Source organism: Ovis canadensis, chromosome 18 (assembly GCF_042477335.2).
Source record: "Ovis canadensis isolate MfBH-ARS-UI-01 breed Bighorn chromosome 18, ARS-UI_OviCan_v2, whole genome shotgun sequence".
Classification (NCBI taxonomy): domain Eukaryota; kingdom Metazoa; phylum Chordata; class Mammalia; order Artiodactyla; family Bovidae; genus Ovis; species Ovis canadensis.
This window is the reverse complement of record NC_091262.1, coordinates 63,688,831-63,713,629: the sequence shown is the minus strand read 5'-3', so window position 1 is coordinate 63,713,629 and position 24,799 is coordinate 63,688,831. Positions and strand designations below refer to the sequence as shown.

General features: G+C 40.0%; 1 pseudogene; it reads right to left on the bottom strand.

The window, feature by feature from the left end:
• Positions 1-5,532: 5,532 nt before the first annotated feature.
• The window catches only part of LOC138423410 (RAB7A-interacting MON1-CCZ1 complex subunit 1-like), a 54,279-nt pseudogene continuing 35,012 nt past the window's right edge, over positions 5,533-24,799 (bottom strand).

Here is a 24,799-nt window from a genome sequence, read left to right as displayed (position 1 = left end):
AAACCAGTCTATTTTCGCTTGGGTGTTTCTGTTGGTGATGAACTAGCTTGAGAAATGAGGGGGGTGGGGGATTGTATGGGGCTGTGGGTTATTATGAACACACAGATCACAGGTCAGTGTTACTTATTTTGCTGTTCTTTTAAGCGCCTTCCCTAATAAGGTCTTTTGCATTAAATTCCATCATGTATCCCTCCCCTAGTTGGTGGCATCAGGTAAACTTGTAACATATTTCCACTGTTTAAGTCTCAGAGATAAATAAGCACCTTGCCATCCTTCATATACCAACCAGTGCTTCCTTTCTCATAATGCTGTTTTTTCAGTTTTTCTTATTCCTGTTGGAAACACTGGAGAAGGCCAGGAAGCCCCAAGGGGGAGGGGGTCGATCACAACCTGCTCAACCTCTTGCACTCAAGCTGCCTATTTTGTAGCTGGATCAGCTTTTCTGTTCTCTTGGTTCACAAAAGATCCACCCTTCTACAGTAGATTACTGCCATCTGGGTCAGGAGCTGCTCTGCCTCTAAAAGAGCCAGGATTGAATGTTTATATTTTATGGGAGAGTTTCCGGCAGTTAACATACCTCTTTCGTTCCAAATGGTGGCATGAGCTTGCAGCACATGGAACCCATACTTAGAGTCAGTAAAAATATTTAGTTTCTTATCCTTCCCTAACTGCAGAGCTCTCACTAATACATTTATTTCAGCCTTCTGGGCCAAAGTCTAGGGTGACAGAGCCTCAGCTTCTGTGACTTCTGGACTATTGCATACCCTGCCTTTCAGGTTCCGATTTCTATAAAACAACTCCCATCAGCAAATCATTCAAACTTTGGGCTGTCAAGAGGTTCATCTAGAAGATCAGACCTGCGGGAATTATTTTGTTCTGTAGTTTTTGTACACTGATGCAGTAAGTCTCTCAACAGCTAGAAGCAGAGTTACTGGGTTCAAAGTTTGGTACATCTTTAAGGTAATGTTGAGGGTGTCCATTAGGAGAGGCTGGTATCTTCTTAACCTTCCCAGGCAACAAGTGGTGCTCTTCTCGTGTGGATTGTAACTGATGAGGAGTTAATATGCGTAAATGTTGCTTTAGTTAAGCAACAGGGTAGCTGCTCCACCTGCAGGCAGCTTGACCATCCCAGGGCGACTGAGTCCAGTTGTTTTAAAAAGTAAGCTGCTAATTTTTGACCCCAGCTTTTGGGTCAGGACACTTAGAGCTATTCTCATGACATTATAGGATGAAGGGTTTGTCTAAATTTTGAAGCCCCAGTGCTGGTTTTCGGCTCAATTTGGACTTTAGAGTCTTGAAGTCTTGCTGGTGGTCCTTGTTCCATTGAAGTGGTTCCCTTTCTTCCCCCATCAAGGTCTCATATAGAGTTTTGGCTATAAGTCTATTATTCAGAGTCCAGGTACAACAGAACCCAGCCATCTTAACACCGTAGCCAGGAAAGCCTTAGAGTTGTATCTTTGTGGTTGAAGATAGTAATGCACTAATTGCTGTCTTCTGCTCTGTGGTCAGGGCTCTCACCTCGGGGTCAAAATAAATCCTAAATGTTGAATCTGCTACTGTGAGATCTGAGCCTTGAGATCTAATATATGAGACTTCATATCCCTTTTCTGCCAGAAAACTTAAAACTTTAACAGTATTCTCATCTGAATCTCATGTTGTCTCACAACTGATCAGTAAGCCATCAAGATTTTTTAACTGACTTCCATTCTCTTTCAACTACTCTGTTAAAGCATTTTCAAAGAGAAGAGGGCTGTCTCAAAAATCCTGTGGAAGCACTGGCCAAGTGTATCAAGTAGCTTTCAGGGTGTCAGGGTCCCACCATTCAAAGGCAAAAAGGTATTGAGTCAAGAGGCAAGGGGATACAGGAGAATGTACCCTGTAAGTCCAATGCAGAACACTGAGTACTCCCTGGCATTTGGGTGAGGAGGCTGCATGGGTTTGACATCACTGGGTGAATAGGGATGACTCATTTACAGTTCCTATGTCTTGCACAAACCAGTAATCCCCACTAGGCTTTGGAACAGGGAGAATCAGGGTGTTGCAAGGGAATTTGCAGAGCCTAATGAGTTTGTGTTTTCAGAATTTGGTGAGCAATGGTTGGATCCCCTTTAGCTTCTAGGGCTTTAAAGGATACTGTTTCTTCCAGGGGTATTTTCTCTTAGGTGTTAATCCTATTTTAACAGAATTTTATTTAATAGCAGAATATACTTGATTAACAATTTGGAAACAGTCCTTTGTTCCATGTCCAGTTCTAAATGTTGCTTCTTGACCTGCATACAGATTTCTCAGGAGGCAGGTCAGGTGGCCTGGTATTTCCTCCTCTTGCAGAATTTTCTAGTTTGTTGTGATCCACACAGTCAAAGGCTTTGACATAGTCAATAAAGCAGAAATAGATGTTTTTTCTGGAACTCTCTTGCTTTTTCGATGATCCAGTGGACGTTGGCAATTTGATCTCTGGTTCCTCAGCCTTTTCTAAATGTGGAACATACGAAAGTTCTTGGTTCATGTACTATTGAAGCCTGGCTTGGAGAATTTTGAGCATTACTTTGCTGGCATGTGAAATAAGTGCAATTGTGCAGTAGTTTGAACATTCTTTGGCATTGCTCTTCTTTGGGATTGGAATGAAAACTGACCTTTTCCAGTTCTGTGGCCAATGTTGTGTCTTCCAAATTTGCTGGCATATTGAATGCATTACTTTAATAGCATCATCTTTTAGGTTTTGAAATAACAGCGCCACTGTAATTCTATCACCTCCACTAGGTTTTTTCATAGTGATGCTTCCTAAGGCCCACTTGATTTCATATTCCACGATGTCTGGCTCTAGGTGAGTGACCATACCATTGTTTATTCCTTGGTCTTTTATTCTTTTTTATGGAACTATTTTTTTTTAATTTTATATGCTCCAAAACATTCTACTTGGAAATTTTCACTAGAAATAAGAAAACAAAAAAATTAAGGAACAGCAGCACAAATACCTAATGAACATTTTAATTATAGATATATTAAATGTATATTAATGTAATACTTCCATAACATGAAAGCTCATATTGTGTTCAAAAATAATACAAAGAGATTATACTAGAGAACTACATAATCTTGTACTCTGTAGCAGAAGGGATATCCTCATGGGAGCCAAAAAAGGAGCCCTGGAAAGTGGAGAGAGAAAAGTTACATGTGGTCTACAACTCACGTATCAGCCAGCTGTGGGTTTTTAAAACACGGTGTTAAAATGAATCTGAGAATGCCTTTAGAGATAATTCCCCCTTTAGAGAACATCAGAGAATTCCCAGTGGGATTGTAAAGGCAAGAATGGAAATTGTATTGTGAGGTTTTAGCCATGACTTTCACCTCACTCTGCTGTATGTGAAGAAATAAGGGAAAGTGTTCAGTCATGATGCGCACTTTAATCAGCATCAAACAATTCATGTTAGCCAGAAACACTGTAAATGCCTCAAAGCAGACAAGCCTAACTAAGTCTCAAAGCCTAGCTAACATAAGAAAATTCGTACTGGAAAAGAACCATGCAATTTAAGGATTATGAAAAATGCTGTAACAGAGTTAAAATTTTAGTAACCATCAAAGAGCTCAAAATGGAGAGAAACTCCAAGTGTAATAAATTCTACAAGGCTTTTAGGTTATCATTTACCCATTAGTTAACCCCACACTGGGGAGAAATCCTTTAAATGAGATCAAAATGAGAAGTTCCTAGGTAGTGATTCATGCATTTCAGCATCAAGACTTCCATAAGAAAGAGAAACTTTATGAATATACTGAATGTGTATTGGAGCATTTGATCATGTTTAACAGAGGAGCAACACAGATGCTGAAGTAGATAGGTGCATTGAGGTGCCTCCCCAACCACCTGAAATAAAACACCATCCTTCTCGAGAGTCACACTAGCCCTGTGCCCTGCTTTATTCTTTATAGCCCTCACCACCCCTACTGCTACTGCTACTGCTGCTGCTGCTGCTGCTGCTAAGTCGCTTCAGTCATGTCCGACTCTGTGCGACCCCATAGATGGCAGCCCACCAGGCTCCCCCATCCCTGGGATTCTCTAGGCAAGAACACTGGAGTGGGTTGCCATTTCCTCCTCCATGCTACACATTTATTTCTAAAAATGCATTAACTTACTCCATTAGAATGCAAACTCCGGGGTTTTACAAAGCTGTCTTAATACCTAGTGTGAACCTAGCATGTAGTAAATACATAATAATTGTTGATGAGTGAATTATAGTACTTTCCTTAGGTGGAATATTTGGTATCTTGAAGTTAATCCATTCTAAATGAAACAGAATTGACTTTAGCCGGCTTTTTGTTCATTGTTTTGTAATGCGTCAGAGTAGAAAGCATTGTAACTGCTATGATCTACAAATTATTCTCCAATTTTGTGGGGGATGAAAACGTTGTACAAGAAGCACCAGCACCCTCATTAGTGTACTGACCGGTGAGAGACCCAAGTGAAGTGCTTCAAAAGAATCATGAAGACAACATGGAGTTCCCAGCTTCTGGAGACAAAGTTCCCTTCTTTTCTCTGATTCTAAATCTAAATAACACCTTACTCCTCTGAGGAATAATTCTCTCTTGGCCTTGTCAACCACTGGTACAGAGGGCATGGCAGTTTGGAATCCAAGAGCAGTAACCCTCTTCTGGCAAAGTTAGGCACTTAGGAATCACATCTCTTATTAATTCAAAACACAATACTAAGGCCATACCATTCATTAAGTGCTATGCATAAGGATAAATTTTTAAAACATAGAGTTTGCCAACTCATAAGAAAAATGACTGTAAAACAGTGTGATCAGTGTGAGAGATTCAAGGAGTAAAAGCAGAGGAACATGCAACTTTGACTGAAAAGGGCTGGCAGAAGCCTTCTGAATGCAGTATCACTGGGGCTGAGTTCCAGAAGTTATATAGGCATTCACTTGGCCACAAAGCAGCACAGAGCATTCCAGTCAGAAGTCACAAGGATATCAAGGGGAAAAAACACACAGCACCTGGAGGAAGTAACTGGTATATGTGCAACTGATCATGATGCTCCAGAAAGGGTGGGATGAGGGTGGGCAATCTGTGATTTAAATATTCATAAAGCACAAAGGTATTTTCATAGCAAAACCTGTTAAAAGTTAAGTTAAATAAACATCTTCTTAGCTGTTTAATGATAAGGAGACTAAACATCCTTTTAGCTGTGTAAGGATGAACAAGGAGAGATAGGGAGAGATTCTCCTTGTCCCAGGAGGGACTATCAGAATGTTTATCAAAAAGGAGCCTAAGGAGCACTGAACTAGGATATAATCACCCAGCGAGATCTGCAGAGATGAGGCTGGCAAGGTAGGTGGAAGAAAGAAGGTTACAGCTTTCTATGTTGCCCTGCTTTGTGGAAAATCAAAAACAGAGAAAACACGAACCAGTAAAGATTTTAGATGAAACATGAGGATTAGTTGTTTGAAAATATTGAAATTAAAATTCCTAGGGGATGTCTAAGTTAAGATATTTAATAGGCAGTTAGAAGGTTAAGAGAGCAAAAACAGGGATTCAAACTGTAAGTCTGGGAGTCAGCCTAACGTTACAGGTTGTAAAAACCTTGGCTGTGAGTAACATCACGTAAAAGTACAGCCGACCCTTGACAACCTGGGGGTTAGGGGTGCAACCCTCCTGGAAGTCAGAAATCTGAGTGTAACCCTCCGTATCTGTGATTCCTTCAGATGCAACCAACCACTGACTGTGTACTGCTGTGGTATTTACTATTGAAAAAAATAATGTTTAAGTAGACCCATGTCGTTCAAGCCTGTGTTTTTCAAGGGTCAACTCTATTTAGAGTAAGTGAAAAACAAGAAAAGGAGAAAGCAAAGAAGGGAAAAGGGGAGAAGAGGGATGAAAAAAGAGAAAAAGCATAGTACTCTGGGAAAGAGCAATACCTACAGGGTATTGGCTGAAAAAAAGAGAAGCTCCAGGAAAAAGAAGAAAAACAGCACAGAGAAAAAGTGGTCTTCCGTAAGAAGCGGGAGACCTCTTTCCTTCTAAGAAGAGGGAAAATGAGTAGGGCAAGGTGGGTACGCAGACACTGATCTCCTATAGTCTATTTTCTGTAAAACAGGACCAAGGGCTGTGTGATAGGGAAAGGAACAAAAGGCCAGAGAAAAGTGAAGAGGCAAATCAGAGGTCTGGGTTAGCCATAGTGGAAAAGGGACAGGGGCCGTGCTAGTAACAGATGAAAGGCTTTGTTTACTCTGAGGGCTCTTCTAACGCTGAAGGCGAGATACTTAGAATGACTCCAGTTTGAGGAGAACTGGAACTTTATGGGAACTTCACGTGGAACTCAGCATTCCAGAAAGGAAGAGGGAATGATAATGATTAGGTTGAAGGGCAAGGGGAAGATAAATTTGAAAGGGCTGTGGAGAGCACTTCATATGGTGTCACATAAGGCCAAGGCTGGACAGAGAGGGAAGAAATTCTGAAAGAGGGTAATGGTAAGGAGAAAAGGGGGCAGCAAGAGGAGGAAACTATGAAGAAGCTAAAGAGAGAGAGAAAAATTAGTTTAAGTGAGAAAGTGAAAAGCTGGAAAGATGAGAATCTCATTAGTTTTTGAAATTTAAGATAACAGAAAGAGAAACTTAGGATGGTGATATCTGTGGTATGGCCATGATAGTTCCTGGAATGTGATGAAGCCAGTCGAAACAGCTCAAGGATATTGGCAAGCCATCATACAGGTCATCCCAAGATGACAGTAGGAACTGGGATAAACAGACAGACTGTCAGCAGGATGCCAAGTTAGGCTTTTGAACTTTCAGACTCACCCCTACAATTAAAGACAAAAAATGTTAAAAATTTCAAAATGTATGAAAAGATGTGCCCTAGAGATATGACTAATGACAGACGAACCTAACTTGGTTTTATCTTCATTATTCATTTAAGAAACCATGCATATTCCTTTAAACAAAATATGAAAATCACTGTAAAATTTTTATAAAATGCATAACAGACTAAAATTTTTAAATGCAATTAGTAGTATGTGGTGAAACAAATGAAAATTCTTTTGTGAAATCTTTTATTATTTATCTTATTGTGGAAATACTATTCTGGATTTGAGTCACGATTTTTCTATTTAACAATTTTTAAATATATCCATAGCATATATCCAAAGCAAAGAGTTGACATAATTTTAATCTCTGAAGCACAGCAAACTTCAAGATAGAGAAACTAAAGAATGATCTAAAAACAGTTAAAATGTTCAATTCTATGTTTATGTGTATTGTACCAAAATAAGAAAAATATAAAGTAATAGAATAAATCTTTATAGAGATAAAATGGATTCCTCCTTAATATTAGTTATAGGGTATCAGTAGTTCAAACTGAGTTATAATAACATAAATGCAATTTTTTAAATTAAAGAAGCAGTCTTTCACAAGTTTAAGGATATATAATAAAAAACGGTTCAGTTAAGTTCAGTCACTCAGTTGTGTCTGATTCTTTGTGACCTCATAGACTGCAGCACGCCAGGCCTAGGGAGTGCTCCATCACCAACTCCCAGAGTTTACTCAAACTCATGTCCATAGAGTCAGTAATACCATCCAACCATCTCATCCTCTGGTGTCCCCTTCTCCTCCTGCCTTCAATTTTCCCAGCATCAGGGTCTTTTCAAATGAGTCAGTTCTTCGCATCAGGTGGCCAAATAATTGGAGTTTCAGCTTCAACATTAGTTCTTGCAATGAATATTCAGGATTGATTAAGATGGACTGGTTGGATGTTACTGCAGTCCAAGGGACTCTCAAGAGTCTTATCCAACAGCACAATTCAAAACCATCAATTCTTTGGTGCTCAGCTTTGTTTAAGTCCAACTCTCACATCCATACGTGAGTACTGGAAAAACCACAGCTTTCACTGCTGCTGCTGCTGCTGCTAAGTCGCTTCAGTCGTGTCCGACTCTGCAAACCCAGGATGGCAGCCCATCAGGCTCCCCCGTCCCTGAGATTCTCCAGGCAAGAACACTGGAGTGGGTTGCCATTTCCTTCTCCAGTGCATGAAAGTGAAAAGTGAAAGTGAAGTCACTCAGTCATGTCTGACTCTTAGCGACCCCATGGACTGCAGCCTACCAGGCTCCTCCATCCATGGGATTTTCCAGGCAGGAGCACTGGAGTGGGGTGCCATTCACTAGAACTATGTTTTTTGTCAAAGTAATGTGTCTGCTTTTTAATAAGCTGTCTAGGTTGCTCATAACTTTTCTTCCAAGGAGCAAGCATCTTTTAATTACATGGCTGCAGTCACCATCTGTAGTGTTTTTGGAGCCCCCCAAAATAAAGTCTGTAACTGTTTCCATTGCTTCCCCATCTATTTCCCATGAAGTGATGGGACCAGATGCCATGATCTTAGTTTTCTGAGTGCTGAGTTTTAAGCCAACTTTTCAATCTCCTCTTTCACTTTCATCAAAAGGGTCTTTAGTTGTTCTTCACTTTCTGCGTAAGAGTGGTGTCATCTGCATATCTGAGGTTATTGATATTTCTCGTGGCAATCTTGATTCCAGCTTGTGCTTCATCCAGCCCAGCGTTTCTCATGATGTACTCTGCATATAAGTTTAATAAGCAGAGGGACAGTATACAGCCTTAACATACTCATTTCCCGATTTGGAACCAGTCTATTGTTCCATGGCCAGTTCTAACTGTTGCTTCCTGACCTGCATACAGATTTCTGAGTCTATGAAAGTGCTGCACTCAATATGCCAGCACATTTAGAAAACTCAGCAGTAGCCACAGGACGGGAAAAGGTCAGTTTTCATTCCAGTCTCAAAGGAAGGCAATGCCAAAGAATGCTCAAACTACCACAAACTTGCACTGATCTCACACGCTAGTAAAGCAATACTCAAAATTCTCCAAGCCAGGGTTCACCAGTACATGATCCATGAACTTCCAGATGATCAAGCTGGATTTAGAAAAGGCAGAGAAACCAGAGATCAAATTGCCAGTTTCTGTTGGATCATTGAAAAAGCAAGAGAGTTCCAAAAAACATCTACTTCTGCTTTATTGACTATGCCAAAGCTTTTGACTGTGTGGATCACAACAAACTGTGGAAAATTCTTAGAGATGGGAATACCAGACTGACCACCTGACCTGCCTCCTGAGAAAGACAGTGATGGCATTGAAGAATTTCACGATTTTCAGGCTGTTGATCTACACAATTCTTCAATCCCCAATAACACATGTCTCCACTGTACATCATAGCCAGCAGATGAATGCCACTGTGTATTCCTTCACTCAGTTAATTAGCTGTGTCTAGGTCTTGGAAGGAGAAGGCAATGGCACCCCACTCCAGTACTCTTGCCTGGAAAATCCCATGGACAGAGGAGCCTGGTAGGCTGCAGTCCATGGGATCGCCAAGAGTCAGACACGACTGAGTGACTTCCCTTTCACTTTTCACTTTCATGCATTGGAGAAGGACATGGCAACCCACTCCAGTGTTCTTGCCTGGAGAATCCCAGGGATGGCGGAGCCTGGTGGGCTGCCGTCTGTGGGGTCACACAGAGTCGGACAGGACTGAAGTGACTTAGTAGTAGCAGCAGCAGGTTTTGGAAAGAAACACCTTTATTTAACTGGATGGGACACCGAAAATTCAACACCTGTAGCAAGTAACTGATTCCATCAACAAGGTACTTTTTAAGCAAGTTGGATTTTCTTCTGAGCCATTCTGTCTTTTTGGTCAGAGAATGACAATACATGTAGGGTAGAGCTCCTCATCTCCAAGGGATACATTCCAGGAGTTAATCCCCAGGGAAATCACAATGTTTTGGATGCACATTATTTTCTTTAAAATTTCTGGTTCTGAAAGAAAATGGATCAACTCTTTTTGTGCAGTATCTTCAGGAAAATCTTCATCTACTAGCTTGTTCTCCACAAAATATGTCCAAATAGCCTGTTTGGAAAGTTGTTGATTTAATGGATTTGAATATTCTTTGTCTTCTTCACACAAAAGTTTCAGTTTTTCTAGAAGTGTAGAAGCCAGAATTAAAAAGGGATTATCTTCACCAGCGGAGTTGCTAAGTTATTGTATGTGGGCCTGAGCCAGGTCTCCAAGCTCCTCCACTTGCCTTACCACACTGGAACCTGCAGCGGCCTTGACCACAACAGGCAGACACACCCCTATTTTGTTCTTCTTGATGTGATGGTAAATGGGATTGTTTCTTCAACTTCTCTTCCCAGGTGGCTTAGTTGGTAAAGAGTCTGCCTGCAGTGCTGGAGACCTGGATTCAGTCCCTGGGTCGGGAAGATCCCCTGGAGGAGGAAATGGCAACCCACTCCAGTGTTCTTGCCTGGAGAATTCCATGTACAGAGGAGCCTGGCGGGCTACAATCCATGGGGTCACAAAGAGTCAGACATGACTGAGTGACTAACATACTACCTGTTGTTAGTGTATTTTTTCACCTTTTCTTGGCCCATATTATTTTAATTTTTTAAATATTTCATTGAAGTATAGTTGTTTTACAGTGTTGTTACTCTCAGGTGTACAGCCGAATGCATCAGTTATACATGTATCCACTAATTTTTTTTTTTAGATTCTTTACCCATATAGGCCATTACAGAGTACTGAGTAGACTTCCCTGTGCTACACAGTAGGTCCTTATTAGTTATCTATTTTGTATGTAGTAGTCTGTATGTGTCAATTCCAACCTCCCAGTTTATCCCTTCTACCTCTTGTATGCTGGTAATTATATTGTGTTTTCTATATCTGTAACTCTATTTCTGTTTTAGATAAGCCCATTTTTACCATTTTTTAAGTGATACCATATATTTGTCTTTCCGTCTGATATAGTTCACTCAGTAGGACCATCTCTAGGTTCATTCATGTGGCTGCAAATAGCATTATTTCTTTCTTTTTACGACGGAGTAATATTCTATTGTATACATGTACCACACCTTCTTTTTCCATTTTTCTATTGATGGACGTTTAGGTCGCTTCCATGTCCTGACTAATGTAAATAGTGCTGCAATGAACATTGGAGTGCATGTGTCTTTTTGAATTATAGTTCCCTCTGGATATATGTTGGAGAAGGAAATGGCACCCCACTCCAGTACTGTTGCCTGGAAAATCCCATGGACAGAGGAGCTTGGTAGGCTACAGTCCATGGGGTCGCAAAGAGTCTGACACGACTGAGCAACTTCACTAGTGACTGGATATATGTGCAGGCATAGGATTGCTGGATCATATGGTAGTTCTGTATTTTGTGTTTTAAGGAATCTCCAAACTCTTCTTCATAGCGGCTCTACCAATTTATTTCCCACCAGCAGTATGGGAGGGCTCCCTTTTCTTCACATCTTCTCCAGCATTTATCATTTGTAGATTTTTTTGATGATGGCCTTTCTGATGGATGTGAGGAGATGCTTTGTTGTTTTGATTTGCATTTGTCTAATAGTTAATGATGCTGAGCATCTTTTCATGTACTTTTTGGCCATCTGTAGGGCATCTTTGGAGAAATATCTCTTTGGATCTTTTGCTCATTTTTTTATATTTTTCTATAGTGGGCTGCATAAGCTGTTTGTATATTTTTATATTAATTCCTCATCAGTTGCTTCTTTTGAAAATATTTTCTCCTATTCTGAGGGCTGTTAGGTCCTAGTTGTTTATTTTTGTATTTTCATCACTCCAGGGGATGGATTTAAAAAGATCTTGCTGCAGTTTATGTCAAAGTGTATTCTATGCTTTCCTCTAAAAGTTTTAGTGTCAGGCGTGGCATTTAGGTTCAATCCATTTTGAGTTTAGTTTCATGTATAGTGTTAAGGAATATTCTAATTTCATTTTTTACATGTAGCTCTCCAGTTCCCAAGCAACACCTATTGAAGAGATGGACTTCTCTCCATTGTATATTTTTACCTCCTTCGTCACACATTAGGTGACCTTAGGTGCATGAGTTTATCTCTGGACTTTCTATCTTGTTCCATCGATCCATAATTCTGTTTTTGTGTGAGCACCATACTCTCTTGATGAATGTAGCTTTGTAATATAGTCTGAAGTCAAGAAGACTGATTCCTCCAGCTCCAATTTTTTTTCCAAGATTGCTTTAGCTTTTCAGGGTCTTTTGTGTTTCCACAAAAATTGTGAAGTTTTTAACTTTACATTTGAAATGTACTTACTTTACATTTACATTTAAAGTAAGTACATTGTAAATGTACTTTAAATTGTAAGTTTTTAAAGTTTTCTACTTCTGTGAAAAATACATTTAGTAATTTCACAGGGATTGCATTCATTCTGTAGATAGCTTTGAGTAGTATAGTCATTTTAACAATATTTATTCTTCTAATACAAGAACATGGTATGTCTTTCCATTTGTTTGTGTAACTTTTTATTTCTTTTATCAGTATGTTATAGTTTTCTGGCTATGGGTCTTTTGCTTCCTTAGGTAGGTTTCAGTTCAGTTCAGTTACTCAGTCGTGTCTGACTCTTTGCGACCCCATGAATCGCAGCACGCCAGGCCTCCCTGTCCATCACCAACTCCCGGAGTTCCATCAGACTCACGTCCATCGAGTCCGTGATGCCATCCAGCCATCTCATCCTCTGTCGTCCCCTTCTCCTCCTGCCCCCAACCCCTCCCAGTGTCAGAGTCTTTTCCAATGAGTCAGCTCTTCGCATGAGGTGGCCAAAGTACTGGAGTTTCAGCTTTAGCATCATTCCTTCCAAAGAAATCCCAGGGCTGATCTCCTTCAGAATGGACTGGTTGGATCTCCTTGCAGTTCAAGGGACTCTCAAGAGTCTTCTCCAACACCACAGTTCAAAAGTATCAATTCTTTGGCGCTCAGCCTTCTTCACAGTCCAACTCTCACATCCGTATATGCCTACTGGAAAAACCATAGCCTTGACTAGACGGACCTTAGTTGGCAAAGTAATGTCTCTGCTTTTGAATATGCTATCTAGGTTGGTCATAACTTTCCTTCCAAGGAGTAAGCATCTTTTAATTTCATGGCTGCAATCACCATCTGCAGTGATTTTGGAGCCCAAAAAAATAAAGTCTGACACTGTTTCCACTGTTTCCCCAGTAATTTGTTCTTTTTGATGCGATGGTAAATGGGATTGTTTCCTTAATTTCTCTTTATGATCTTTCATTAATAGTGTGTAGAAGAGATTTCTCTGTGTTAATGTTGTTATGCAACTCTACCTAATTAATTGATGAACTCTAGTAGTTTTCTGATAGCATCCGTAGGATTGTTTATGTAAAGTATCATGTTATCTGCAGACAATGACAGTTTTACTTCTTGTCCAATTTGGAATTATGTTCTTTTTCTTCTATGATTGTTATGACCAGGGAATGGACATTTTGTTGTACCCCTTAAAAGAAATGTTTTCAGTTTTTCCCCATTGAGTATGATGTTACTTGTAGGTTTGTCTTATATGAGTTTTACTATGTTGAGGTAAAGGGCTTCCCTGATAACTCAGTTGGTAAAGAATCCACCTGCAATGCAGGAGACCCCGGTTTGATTCCTGGGTCAGGAAGATCTGCTAGAAAAAGGATAGGCCACCCACTCCAGTATTCTTGAGCTTCCATTGTGGCTCTGGTAAAGAATCTACCTGCAATGTGGATGACCTGGGTTCTATCCCTGGGTTAGGAAGATGGCCTGGAGATGGGCCACCCACTTCAGTATTTTGTCCTGGAGAATTTGATGGACTGTATAGTCCATGGAGTCACAAACAGCTGGACACGACTGAGTGACTTTCACTTTCACTTTCTGGTTGAGGTGTGTTACCTTTCTGGAGAGTTTTTATCATAAATGGGTACTGGATTTTGTCAAAAGTTTTTTCTGCATCTATGGAGATGATCATATAGCTTTTATTCTTCAATTTGTTGTATCACACTGATTGATTTGCAGATATTGAAAAATATCAGAGACGTTGGGAAAAGTTTCACTTGGTCATGGTATTTGATCCCTTAAGTGTATTGTTAAATTTGATTTGCTATTATTTTGTTGAGTATTTTTGTGTCTGTGTTCATAAGTGATATTATTGACCTGATATTTTCTTTTTCTGTGGTATCTTTGTCTGGTTTTGGTATTAAGGTGATAGTGGCCTCATAGAATGAGTTTGGGAGTGTTCCTTCCTCTGCAATTTTTGGAATAGTTTCAGAAGGATAGGTACTAACACTTCTCTAAATATTTGATAGAATTTGCCTGTGAAGCCATCTGGTCCTGGATGTTGGCAGTGTTATACCTGGTTCCTCTGCCTTTTCTAAATCCAGCTTGAACATCTGGAAGTTCTTGGTTCACATACTCCTGAAGCCTAGCTTGAAGGAGTTTGAGAATTACCTCACTAGCATGTGAAACAAGCAAAACTGTGAGGTCATTGAACATTATTTGGCATTGCCCTTCTTTAGGATTAGAATGAAAACTGACCTTTTCCAGTCCTGTGGCCACCACTGAGTTTTCCAGATATGCTAGCATATTGAATGTGACACTTTAACAGCATCATCCTTTAGGACTTGAAATAGCTCACCTGGAATTCCTTCACCTCCACTAGCTTTGTTTGTAGTAATGGTTCCTAAGGGACTCTGATGCTGGGAGCGATTGGGGGCAGGAGGAGAAGGGGACGACAGAGAATGAGACGGCTGGATGACATCACCAACTCAATGGACATGGGTTTGGGTGAACTCCGGGATTGGTGATGGACAGGGAGGCCTGGCGTGCTGCAATTCATGGGGTCACAAAGAATCGGACATGACTGAGCAACTGAACTGAACTGAACTGAAGTTCCACTTGACTTCACACGCCAGGAATACTGGCTCTAGGTGAGTGATCACACCATTGTGGTTACCTGGGTCATGAAGACCTTTTTTGTATAGTTCGTCTGTGTATTCTTGCCACCTCTTCTTAATATCTTCTACTTCTGTTAGGTCCATACCATTTCTGTCCTTTATTGTGCATATCTTTGCATGAAATGTTCCCCTGGTATCTCTAATTTTCCTGAAGAGATCTCTAGTCTTTCGCATTCTATTGGTTTCTTCTATTTCTTTGCATTGTTCACTTAAGGCTTTCTTATCTGTCCTAACTATTCTTTGGAACTCTGCATTCAGATGGGTATATCTTTCCTTCTCTCCTTTGCCTTTTACTTCTCTTTTCTCAACTATTTGTAAGGCCTTCTTAGACAACCACTTTTCCTCGTTGAATTTCTTTTTCTTGGGGAAGGATTTGGTCACTGCCTTACAAACCTCCATCCACAGTTCTTCAGGCTCTCTGTCTACCAGATCTAATCCCTTAGATCTATTTGCCACTTCCACTGTATGGTCATAAGGGATTTGATTAGGTCATACCTGAATGGCCTAGTGGTTTTTCCTACTTCCAGTTTGTGGCTAAAGGATTTGATATATTAAGACTTGTGTTTGGATATAGGATATTTTTTGATAGGCTTAACATTTTTTGCCAATGGTTTTTAAGCACTTAGTTGTGGTTTTGTGTCTTAATAAGAAGGGGTGATCTCATGTCTTTCTACTCCACCATCTTCTCTCCATCCCTCTAATCTTCTATCAGGGAAACACGTTTCACCCTTCCTGGCACAGAAATATCTCAGTCCCCCAAGTCTACCTGTTTAAGTCCTTGGGAAACACCTTAGGGATCAGTAGGCAGGCTGTTTGAGGTCACCAATAGGTGTATTCCCTGCTCTGGTTTGTCATCTGTTGACTCTCACCTTGTTCTAAGAAAATACAGGCTCCCATTTTATTTAGTAAGTCTCTTCCTTTTGAAGTGGGGGACAGTCATTCTGACATATACAAAAATGAATGAGCAAAAATATTAGGTAAAAGGAAATATTAATCACCTTAGCTTTGTCTGTCCATTAACTCTCATCACAATACAGCCATAGCTGGAGACGTGGCCAGCCAGCCAAGTCAGGACAGAGCAGGCAGTTCCAGTGTTCATAAGGAATTCCATTCTCCTACCTTCCTCACATCAAGAGTGACCTGAGGCTCTGCTGGGGTGGTAAGGACAGATTGAGTACGGTTAGGCAGGGCACTTCAGGCCCATCCATCCATGTGTAGGAATCTGAAAAATTTGGGAGAAACTGGAGCCAGTTAGTGTTGTCCTTCTGGCATCTCACAGGAGGGCACTTGGGACATTCTCTCTTCCTAGTGCCCCTCTTTTTGAGAGAAGGTACACTGATTTTGGCCCAGGAGGATTCTCCTCTGTTTTTTTTGGTCTTCTTGGCCTCTAGGGTCCCGTCAAGGTGATGGGTGAATCAGAGAAACCAAAAGCTTTGTTTTCTTTACAAATGTCCTGTCCTGTTCTTATTGGCTTCCTCCGTCAAATCTCAGTTATTATAGACCTTGAGGATCTCTTCTGCCAAGGTTGACATGAGGTTTGGGGCCCAAACTCAAGCTTTTTAAATTTTCTCCTGATGTCAGGAGCAGACTGGGTGATAAAATGCATAGCCAGTGTCAGCCTCCCTTCTGCAGAATCAGGGTCTGTCTCAGTGTACTTCCTGAATGCCCTTATCACCTGGCTCTTGAAGACTGCCTGGTTTTCATCTCTTTCCTGTGTAACTTAGCAGACTTTATCATATTTTACAGGGTCCACCATACAAGTTTCACTCTTTCTGATACACAAGTAATATAATGCTCATACTATCCTTGAGCACGTGGTCTTCATAGCCCTGTTGTGGGTCATGATCTGGGACTGTGCCACCCCTGTTTGATAAATCTGGTGGTGCAGATTTGTTGCCATTAGGCTATCTGCATGTTCTATGGCCTTCCTTGTATCCATTCTTATCACCTGAGGTACAACCGCAGGCAAGAATAATTGTGATGTCCTGTCAGGTCAGAAAGAACCTTAATCCAAAGCTGATAATCCCATCCCTGAACTTGTTGAGGTTCTCCCAAGAACCTGCCAAACCTATCTTTATAGATTCCTTGTTCTCCCATTGAGAAAGGGGCATGCACTCTAGTACTTGCCCCATTTCTGTCAGCTGTTTTGGAATAAAGGCTCTGTGAAGCGAAAGTGAGAACTAATTTTAAGCCTGACTGGGGACAGCACTGGGAGCTCTGATTTGGGAATTTCTGACTTGAAAGGGTAAGGAAGGGGTGAGTCTAGAGGCTGAAAGCCATGTTAAAGGGGAGTAAACAGGTTTCTGAGAAGGAGACTTGCTGAGCTGATGGCTAGTTAGCCACTGGAAGCAGAGATCTGTGATAAGTTCTGCCTCCCAGTCTTTTGAAGAAATGGAAAGAGAGGCTACATAAACACACAGTAGGAGTGTCTTAGACTGGGGGTCTTGTTATTATTGTTTCGTAGCTAAAAGTCGTTTCTTACTCTTTTGTGACCCCCTGTACTGTAACCTGCCAGGCTCCTCTGTCCAGGGGATTTCTTAGGCAAGAGTACTGGAATGTGTTGCTTATGTATTTCCCATATTTACATATAAATAGGAGGGCTGACAACTAGAGATCCTGGGGGTGGGGATGGAGGGAGCCCTCGAGACTAGAGTAACAAGACCAAAGAGGGAGATGGCAAAGGAGATCATAGAATTCCCTTCCTCAGAGTTGGTGACACAAAACAGAAAGATGTTAGGGGTCATGGAGAGGGTGACCCAGTATGGAGTGTCCAAGATGCAAGGGACAGGCATGTAGCTTTGAAGACCAAAGGAGAGTAAGAGGGAGAGTCAGAGAGAGAGATTACCAGTTAAACTGCTCCTCTGTGGGTACCTATGCAGGCACTTCCAATTTCCTGAAAGGCCAGGAACCAACCATTTCACACAGAAAAGTCCAACTGCTTCAGCCTGTTTCTGATACAGCTTCTCTTGGTGACGGAGGAGGAGGGTGGGGATGAGAATTTTGTGATGATTGGACTTTAGCCACTACTTGATATGAGCGTTGAACCTCTGTCACTCTTAAATCTCCTGTCAGGGAGAGACCGCTGGGCCAAGATCTGTACAGTGTGAGGTGAGCCTGTCTCACCTCTGCTCGTCACCTGCCATTGTGAGCTGTTGTCAATCAAGGAAGCCTAGCATCATAAGCTGAGAGGAGTTAGGCTGTAACTGCCCCACATCCACTTTCTCGGAAGGAGAGGACAGGAAAAGTAGAGGTGATGAGACGGGAAGGGACAAGTGGTGCCTGAATGAGAGCTGTGGGGCCTGACGGAAGGCTCACCAAATGCAGTGAAATTGAGGCAAAAGGTTTAGGTGGCCACTTGTCAGCTGTGAAGCAGCTGCATTTGGCAGTGCTCAAATACCTATGTCCTCCCAACGAAGGGCAGTATAAACAGAAGCTCCATGGGCATCCCTTAGTGGTCACTAAACATGTTACTGACCTAGGTCCTTGAACTTTTTAATTCAATAGACATTGGTAAGAGGCCAGCAAGGACTTCAGGCAGGGCATTTTTAGATCCATGCTGCAGCATGGGAAAATAAAAACAAGAAGCTTTGTTCTTGGGAGGCTAGCTAGTTCCTTAAAGAGAGGAATGCCAGGAGTGGATCAGTGGATGGGGCGGGAGGTATAGCTTGGGTGGTCTGTCTACCGTTTTGGTGGTCCTGTGATCAGGGATCATGCACAGAAGCCTGCTTTTGCTCCACACATCACAAAATGATGGTTGGCATGTGGCCTTTTTGTTCAGAATTGCCCCCAGGTGCACTTGTGTGCAGTTATTTTCAGTCCTTTATAGTTCATTTGTATTCTGTTGCGTGAGGAGAGGTTTATCCAGTTTGACCCTCATGGAGAGAGTCCAGGTCCCAGACCATCTCACAGTCTTGATAATTTTGTATAGTTTCCTATATTTCTTGTACATAAAATACGTTAGCATCATCTTGTACATTTTCTGTTCCAGATTTGACTTAGACAATTCTCGAAGAAATAGTGGCCCTTATTTTTTATTTTCTTTTTCTTCGTGTTGAAAGATCACAATCTGGGTTCAAGTGCCTACAGTGTTTTATTTTTAAGAGATGTAATGAGTTCGTAAAAGCTTTACATCTGTTAATACACACTAGTAAACAATTACAATATGAAAATTGAAGCTAACATCCCCCAGAGTGGACTCAGTCTTGATTTTCCATCATGATAAGAAATTGAGACCCTTGAAAACTGATCCTTGATATTCTATAGAAAATTCTGACTTCATTTTCTAACCCCTTCCAACTTCACTAATTTGACTAAAAAGAGTGAAATATGGGAGGAAAATAAAGATGTATTGAACACATACACAAAGTATGCAACATCACTAAAATATCCTACCTTTTTCAAACTCAGATATTTTTCTAATTCCAGAAAATCTCTGCCAGTAGGAAATAAATGAATTTAACATCCATTGACTCAAGAAAAAAATTATTTTCAGACTAGAAGAGATCATCTTACTGATCTCTTCTGAATTTTATAGATAAGGAAACTTGCAAAAATGGATTAATTGATTTTTCTCAGTGAAAGTGATAGAGCTCACAGTTAAAGAGAGTGTCATATTACTTGCTCCTTTTGTTTCCACATACCACACAGACTCATATTATTTAACTTATGTTCAAGTGTAGTTGACTTACAATATCATGTTAGCTACACTTATAAAGCAAAGTGATTCAGCTATACATATATATATTTGTATATATATATATATATACACACACACATACATATAATACACATATATACACACTTTCTCAGAATCTTTTCTAAGTTATTACAATATATTGAGTATAGTTCAATGTACCATGCAGTAAATTCCTTTTGTTTACATGTTATATATATATATATATATATAGAGAGAGAGAGAGAGAGAGAGAGAGAGAGTGGTCTGTGTTTCCTAATCCCATACTCCTAATTTATCCCAGCATTCCTTTCCTCTTTAGAAACCATGTCTGTTTTCTATCTCTGAGTCTGTTTTGTTTTGGATATAGACTCATTGTATTGCTTTTTAGATTCCACATATAACTTATATAATATTTGCATAGTAATCTCTGCGTCCATCCATGTTGTTGCAAACGGCAGTACTTCATACTTTTTTAAGGCTGACTAAAACTCCATTGTACACATATGCCACTTCTTTATGCATTCTTCTGTCAATGGACACTTGCGTTGCTTCCATGTCTTGGCTATTGTAAGTAGTGCTGCAGTGAACACTGGGGTGTATGTATCTTTTCAAGTTAGAATTTTCATCTTTTCCAGATATATCCCAGGAGTGGGGCTCCTGTATCATATATTAGCTTTAATTTTAGTTTTTCTTTAAGGAACCGCCATACTGTTCTCCATAGTGGCTATACCAGTTGACATTCCCACCCACAGTTTAGGAGGGTTCCCTTTTCTACACACCATCCCCAGCATTTATTATTTGTAGACTTTTGATGATAGCCATTATACCCAGTTTCAGGTGATACCTCATCATAGTTTTAAATTTGCACATCTCTAATTAGTAGCAATGTTGAGCATCTTTTCATGTGTCTCTTGGCCATTTGTACATCTTCTTTGAAAAAGTCTGGCCAGGTCCTTGGCCCCCCCTTTTTTTTTTTTGATTGGGTTGTTTGTTTGCTTGTTTAATATTGAGTTATATGAGCTGTTTGTATACTTTGGAAATTAACCCCTTGTAGTCATATTGTTTGCAAATATTTTCTCCCAGTTTGCAGATTGTCTTTTTGTTTATGGTTTCCTTTACTGTGCAAAAGCTTATGTTTGATTCGATCCCATTTGTTTACTTTTGCTTTTATGTATTTTGCCTTGGGAAACTGATCAAAGAAAAAATTACAATTTTGTCCAAGAATGTGTTGCCTCTGTTCTCTTCTAGGAGTTTGTGCCTTTTATTTAGCCCTTTAAAATATTTTTAATTTATTTTTGTCTATGGTGTGATAGTAATGTGAAAGTGAAGGTGGCTCAGTCTGACTCTTTGTGACCCCATAGACTATACAGTCCATGGAATTCTCTAGGCCAAAATACTGGAGTGGGTAGCTTATCCCTTCTTCAGGGGATCTTCCTGACCCAGGAATTGAACCTGGGCCTCCTGCATTGCAGGCAGATTCTTTACCAACTGAGCTATCAGAATCCTGGTATATGGTATGAGGGGTATTCTAATTTCATAGATTTTCATGAGCCAGTCCAGCTTTCCCTACACCACTTGCTGAAAGACTGTCTTTTCTCCATTGCTTATTCTTGTGTTCTTTGCAAAGATTAACTGATCATAAATGAGGGCTTTATTTCTGGTCTCTATTCTGTTCTATTTATATGTCTATTTTTGTGCCAATAAAACACTATTTTGATTAATGTAGCTTTGTCCTATTGTATGAAGTGGGAGGGGATGGTTATGTCTCCAGCTTTTTCTGAGGGAAACTGGAGGGTTATGTCTACGGTTCTTTTTTCTTAGGATTACTTTGATAATTCTGGTCTTTTGTGTGTGTGTTTTTTTTTTAAATTTTATGATTATTTGTTCAAATTCTGTGGAAAATGTTTTAGGTAATTTGATAGGGATCACATTAAATCTGTAGACGACGTTGGGTAAGGTGAGGTGAAGTCGCTCAGTCGTGTCCGACTCTTTGCGACCCTGTGGACTGTAACCTACTAGGCTTTTCCGTCCATGGGATTCTCCAGGCAAGAATACTGGAGTGGATTGCCATTTCCTTCTCCAGGGGATCTTCCTGACCCAGGCATCAAACCCAGGTCTTGCGCATTGGAAGCAGACGCTTTAACCTCTGAGCCACCAGGGGTATGGCCATTTTAACAGTATTATTTCTTCTAATCCAAGAGCATGGAATACCGTTCCATTTCCTTGAATCTTCTTCAATTTTCTTTACCAGTGTTTTATAGTTCCCATTTTATAGGCCTTTTACATCCTTGGTTAGGCTATTCATATGTATTTTTTTGATGCGGTTTTAAATGGGATTATTTTTTACTTTCTGATATTTCATTGTTAGTGTAATGAAATGCAACAAATTTCTGTATATTAATCTTGCATTAATCTACCTTGCTGAATTCGTTTCTCACTTCTAATAGTTTTAGTGTAGGGAATTTAGGATTTTCTATATAGAGTATCATGTCATCTACATATAATTACAATTTTACCTCTTTCGTTCTAATTTGATTACCTTTTATTTCTTATCTGGTTGCTTGGCTAGGACTTCAATACTATGTTGAACAGACATGGTGAGAGTCAGCTTCCTTGTCTTGTTCCAGAATTTAGTGGAAAGGCTTTCAACTTTTCACCACTGAGCATTATATTGACTGTGGGTTTATCATAAATGGCTTTTATTATGTTGAGATGTGTTCACTCTATACCCAATTTGATGAGGGTTTTTTAATCATAGTCTTGCATTTTCCTTATCTATTGAGATCATTATATGGGTTTTTTTTTTCTCTGCTTGATGTGGTGTATCACATTAATTTACATGTGAGGAACCATCCCTTCAACCTGGAATGAATTCAACTTGACTATAGTGTATTATGATCCTTTTTGTGTGTTGTTGGTTTCAGTTTGCTAATATTTTATTGGAGACTTGCATCTATATTCATCAAAGTTTGGTTTTGAGATCAGGGTGATGGTAGCATCATAGCATGACTCAGGGAGTGTTCCCTACTCTCCAGTCTTTTGGAAGAGTTTGAGAAGGATCAGTGTTAGGTCTTCTCTGTATGTTTGGTAGAATTCCCCAGTGAAGCCATCTGGTCTTGAACTTTTGTATACAAGGAGCTGGGGTGGGGGGTGGTTGGTTTGGTTGATTTTTTTACAGATCAGGTTTTACTTCTAGTGATTGATCTGTTCAGATTTTCTGTTTATTGACTCAATTTGAAAGACTGTATGTTTCTAGAAACATGTCCATTTCTTCTAGGTTCTTCAATTCACTGGCCTATAATTCTTTACAGTATTTTCTTGTGATTTTTTTTTTAAAATTTCTTCAGTATTTACTATGTCTCATCATTCATTTCCTGTGTATTTGGATCCCCTCTCTTTTCTTCTTTTCTCTTTTAGCCTAGCTAAGTGTTGTCAGTTTGTTTGTCCTTTCAAAAATTAGCTCTTGGTTTTATTGATCTTTTCTTTTTTTTTATTTTTTTATTTTTATTTATTTATTTATTTTTTTGCTAGTTCGTTTTTTTTTTTGTATGCCATGTTGTCCTTTATAATTTTTTTTTAATTTTAAAATCTTTAATTCTTACATGTGTTCCCAAACACGAACCCCCCTCCCACCTCCCTCCCCATAACAACTCTGTGGGTCATCCCCATGCACCAGCCCCAAGCATGCTGTATCCTGCGTCAGACATAGACTGGCGATTCAATTCTTACATGATAGTAGACATGTTAGAATGCCATTCTCCCAAATCATCCCACCCCCTCTCCCTCTCCCTCTCCCTCTGAGTCCAAAAGTCCGTTATACACATCTGTGTCTTTTTTCCTGTCTTGCATACAGGGTCGTCATTGCCATCTTTCTAAATTCCATGATCTTTTCTATTGTTCTTTTAATCTCTGTTTTATTCTTTTCCTCTCTGATCTTTATTATTTTCTTCCTTCAGCTGAATCTGGTTTTTGTTCATTTTCTAATTCTTATAGGTGGTAGGATATAGTTGTTTCGTGGTTTTTTTTTTTTAATTTATTGGGAAAGGCCTGTATCACTATGAATATTCCTTTTAGAACTATTTTTTAATGCATAGATTTTTGTAAAGTTTTGTTTTCATTGTTTTTTTCCTCTGGATATTTTATAATTTCTTTGATTTCATCAATGACCATTGGTTTTTTAGTATCATGTTTTTTAGTCTCCACACAATCAGATTTTTTTTTCTTGTTTCTCTTTCTGTGGTTGGTTTTTAATTTCATATGATTGTGATCAGAAAAGATGATTGAAATCATTTCTGTTCTCTTAAATTTGTTGAGGCTTGTGCTCATTTCCATATCTTCTTCCATCATCTCACTTTCAATTTATGTCTGTCTTTCACCAGAGATGGAGTCTACTGTAGGCAACATATTATAGGTACTTGCTTTGCTATTCAGTCTTCCACTCTCTGTCTTTTGATTGAAGCATTGTGTCCATTATACGCTTAACTTCCTTTTTTTGATGTTTGTGATTCTATTTATGCTTTTGATTTGTGGTGGTGGTTGTTCAGTCACCCAGTCATGTCAACTCTTTCCAATACCATGGACTGCAGGACTCCAGGCTTCCCTTTCCCTCACCATCTCCTGGAGTTTGCCCAAGTTTGTGTCCATTGTATTGGTGATGTCATCCAGCCATCTCAATCTCTGATGCCTTCTTCTCCTCCTGCCCTCAATCCTTCCCAGCATTAGGGACTTTTCTAATGAGTTGGCTTTTCACATCAGGTGACCAAAATACTGGAGCTTCAATTTCAGCTTCAGTCCTTCCAATGAGTATTCAGGGTTGGTTTCCTTAAAGATTGACTATTTTGATCTCCTTGCTGTCCAAGGGGCACTCACGAGTCTTCTCCAGCACCACAATTTAAAGGCATCGATTCTTGCGCTCTGTCTGCTTAATAGTCCAGCTCCCAAAACCATATGTGACCACTGGGAAGACCACAGCCTTGACTATACAGACCTTAGTTGGCAGAGTGATGTCTTTGCTTTTCAACACCATGTCTTGGTTTGCATAGCTTTCCTGCTAAAAAGCAATCATCTGATTTCATGACTGCAGTCACCATCCACAGTGATTTTAGGGCCCCAAAAGAGAAAATCTGTTACTGCATCCACCTTTTCCCCTTCTAATTTGCCATGAAGTAATGAGGCCTGATGCCATGATATTAGTTTTTTTTAATATTTAGTTTTAAGCCGGCTTTTTCACTCTCCTCCTTCACTCTCATCAAGAGGTTCTTTAGTTCCTCTTCGCTTTCTGCCTTTAGAGTGGTATCATTCACATATCTGAGGTTGTTGCTGTTTCTCCCATCTATCTTGAT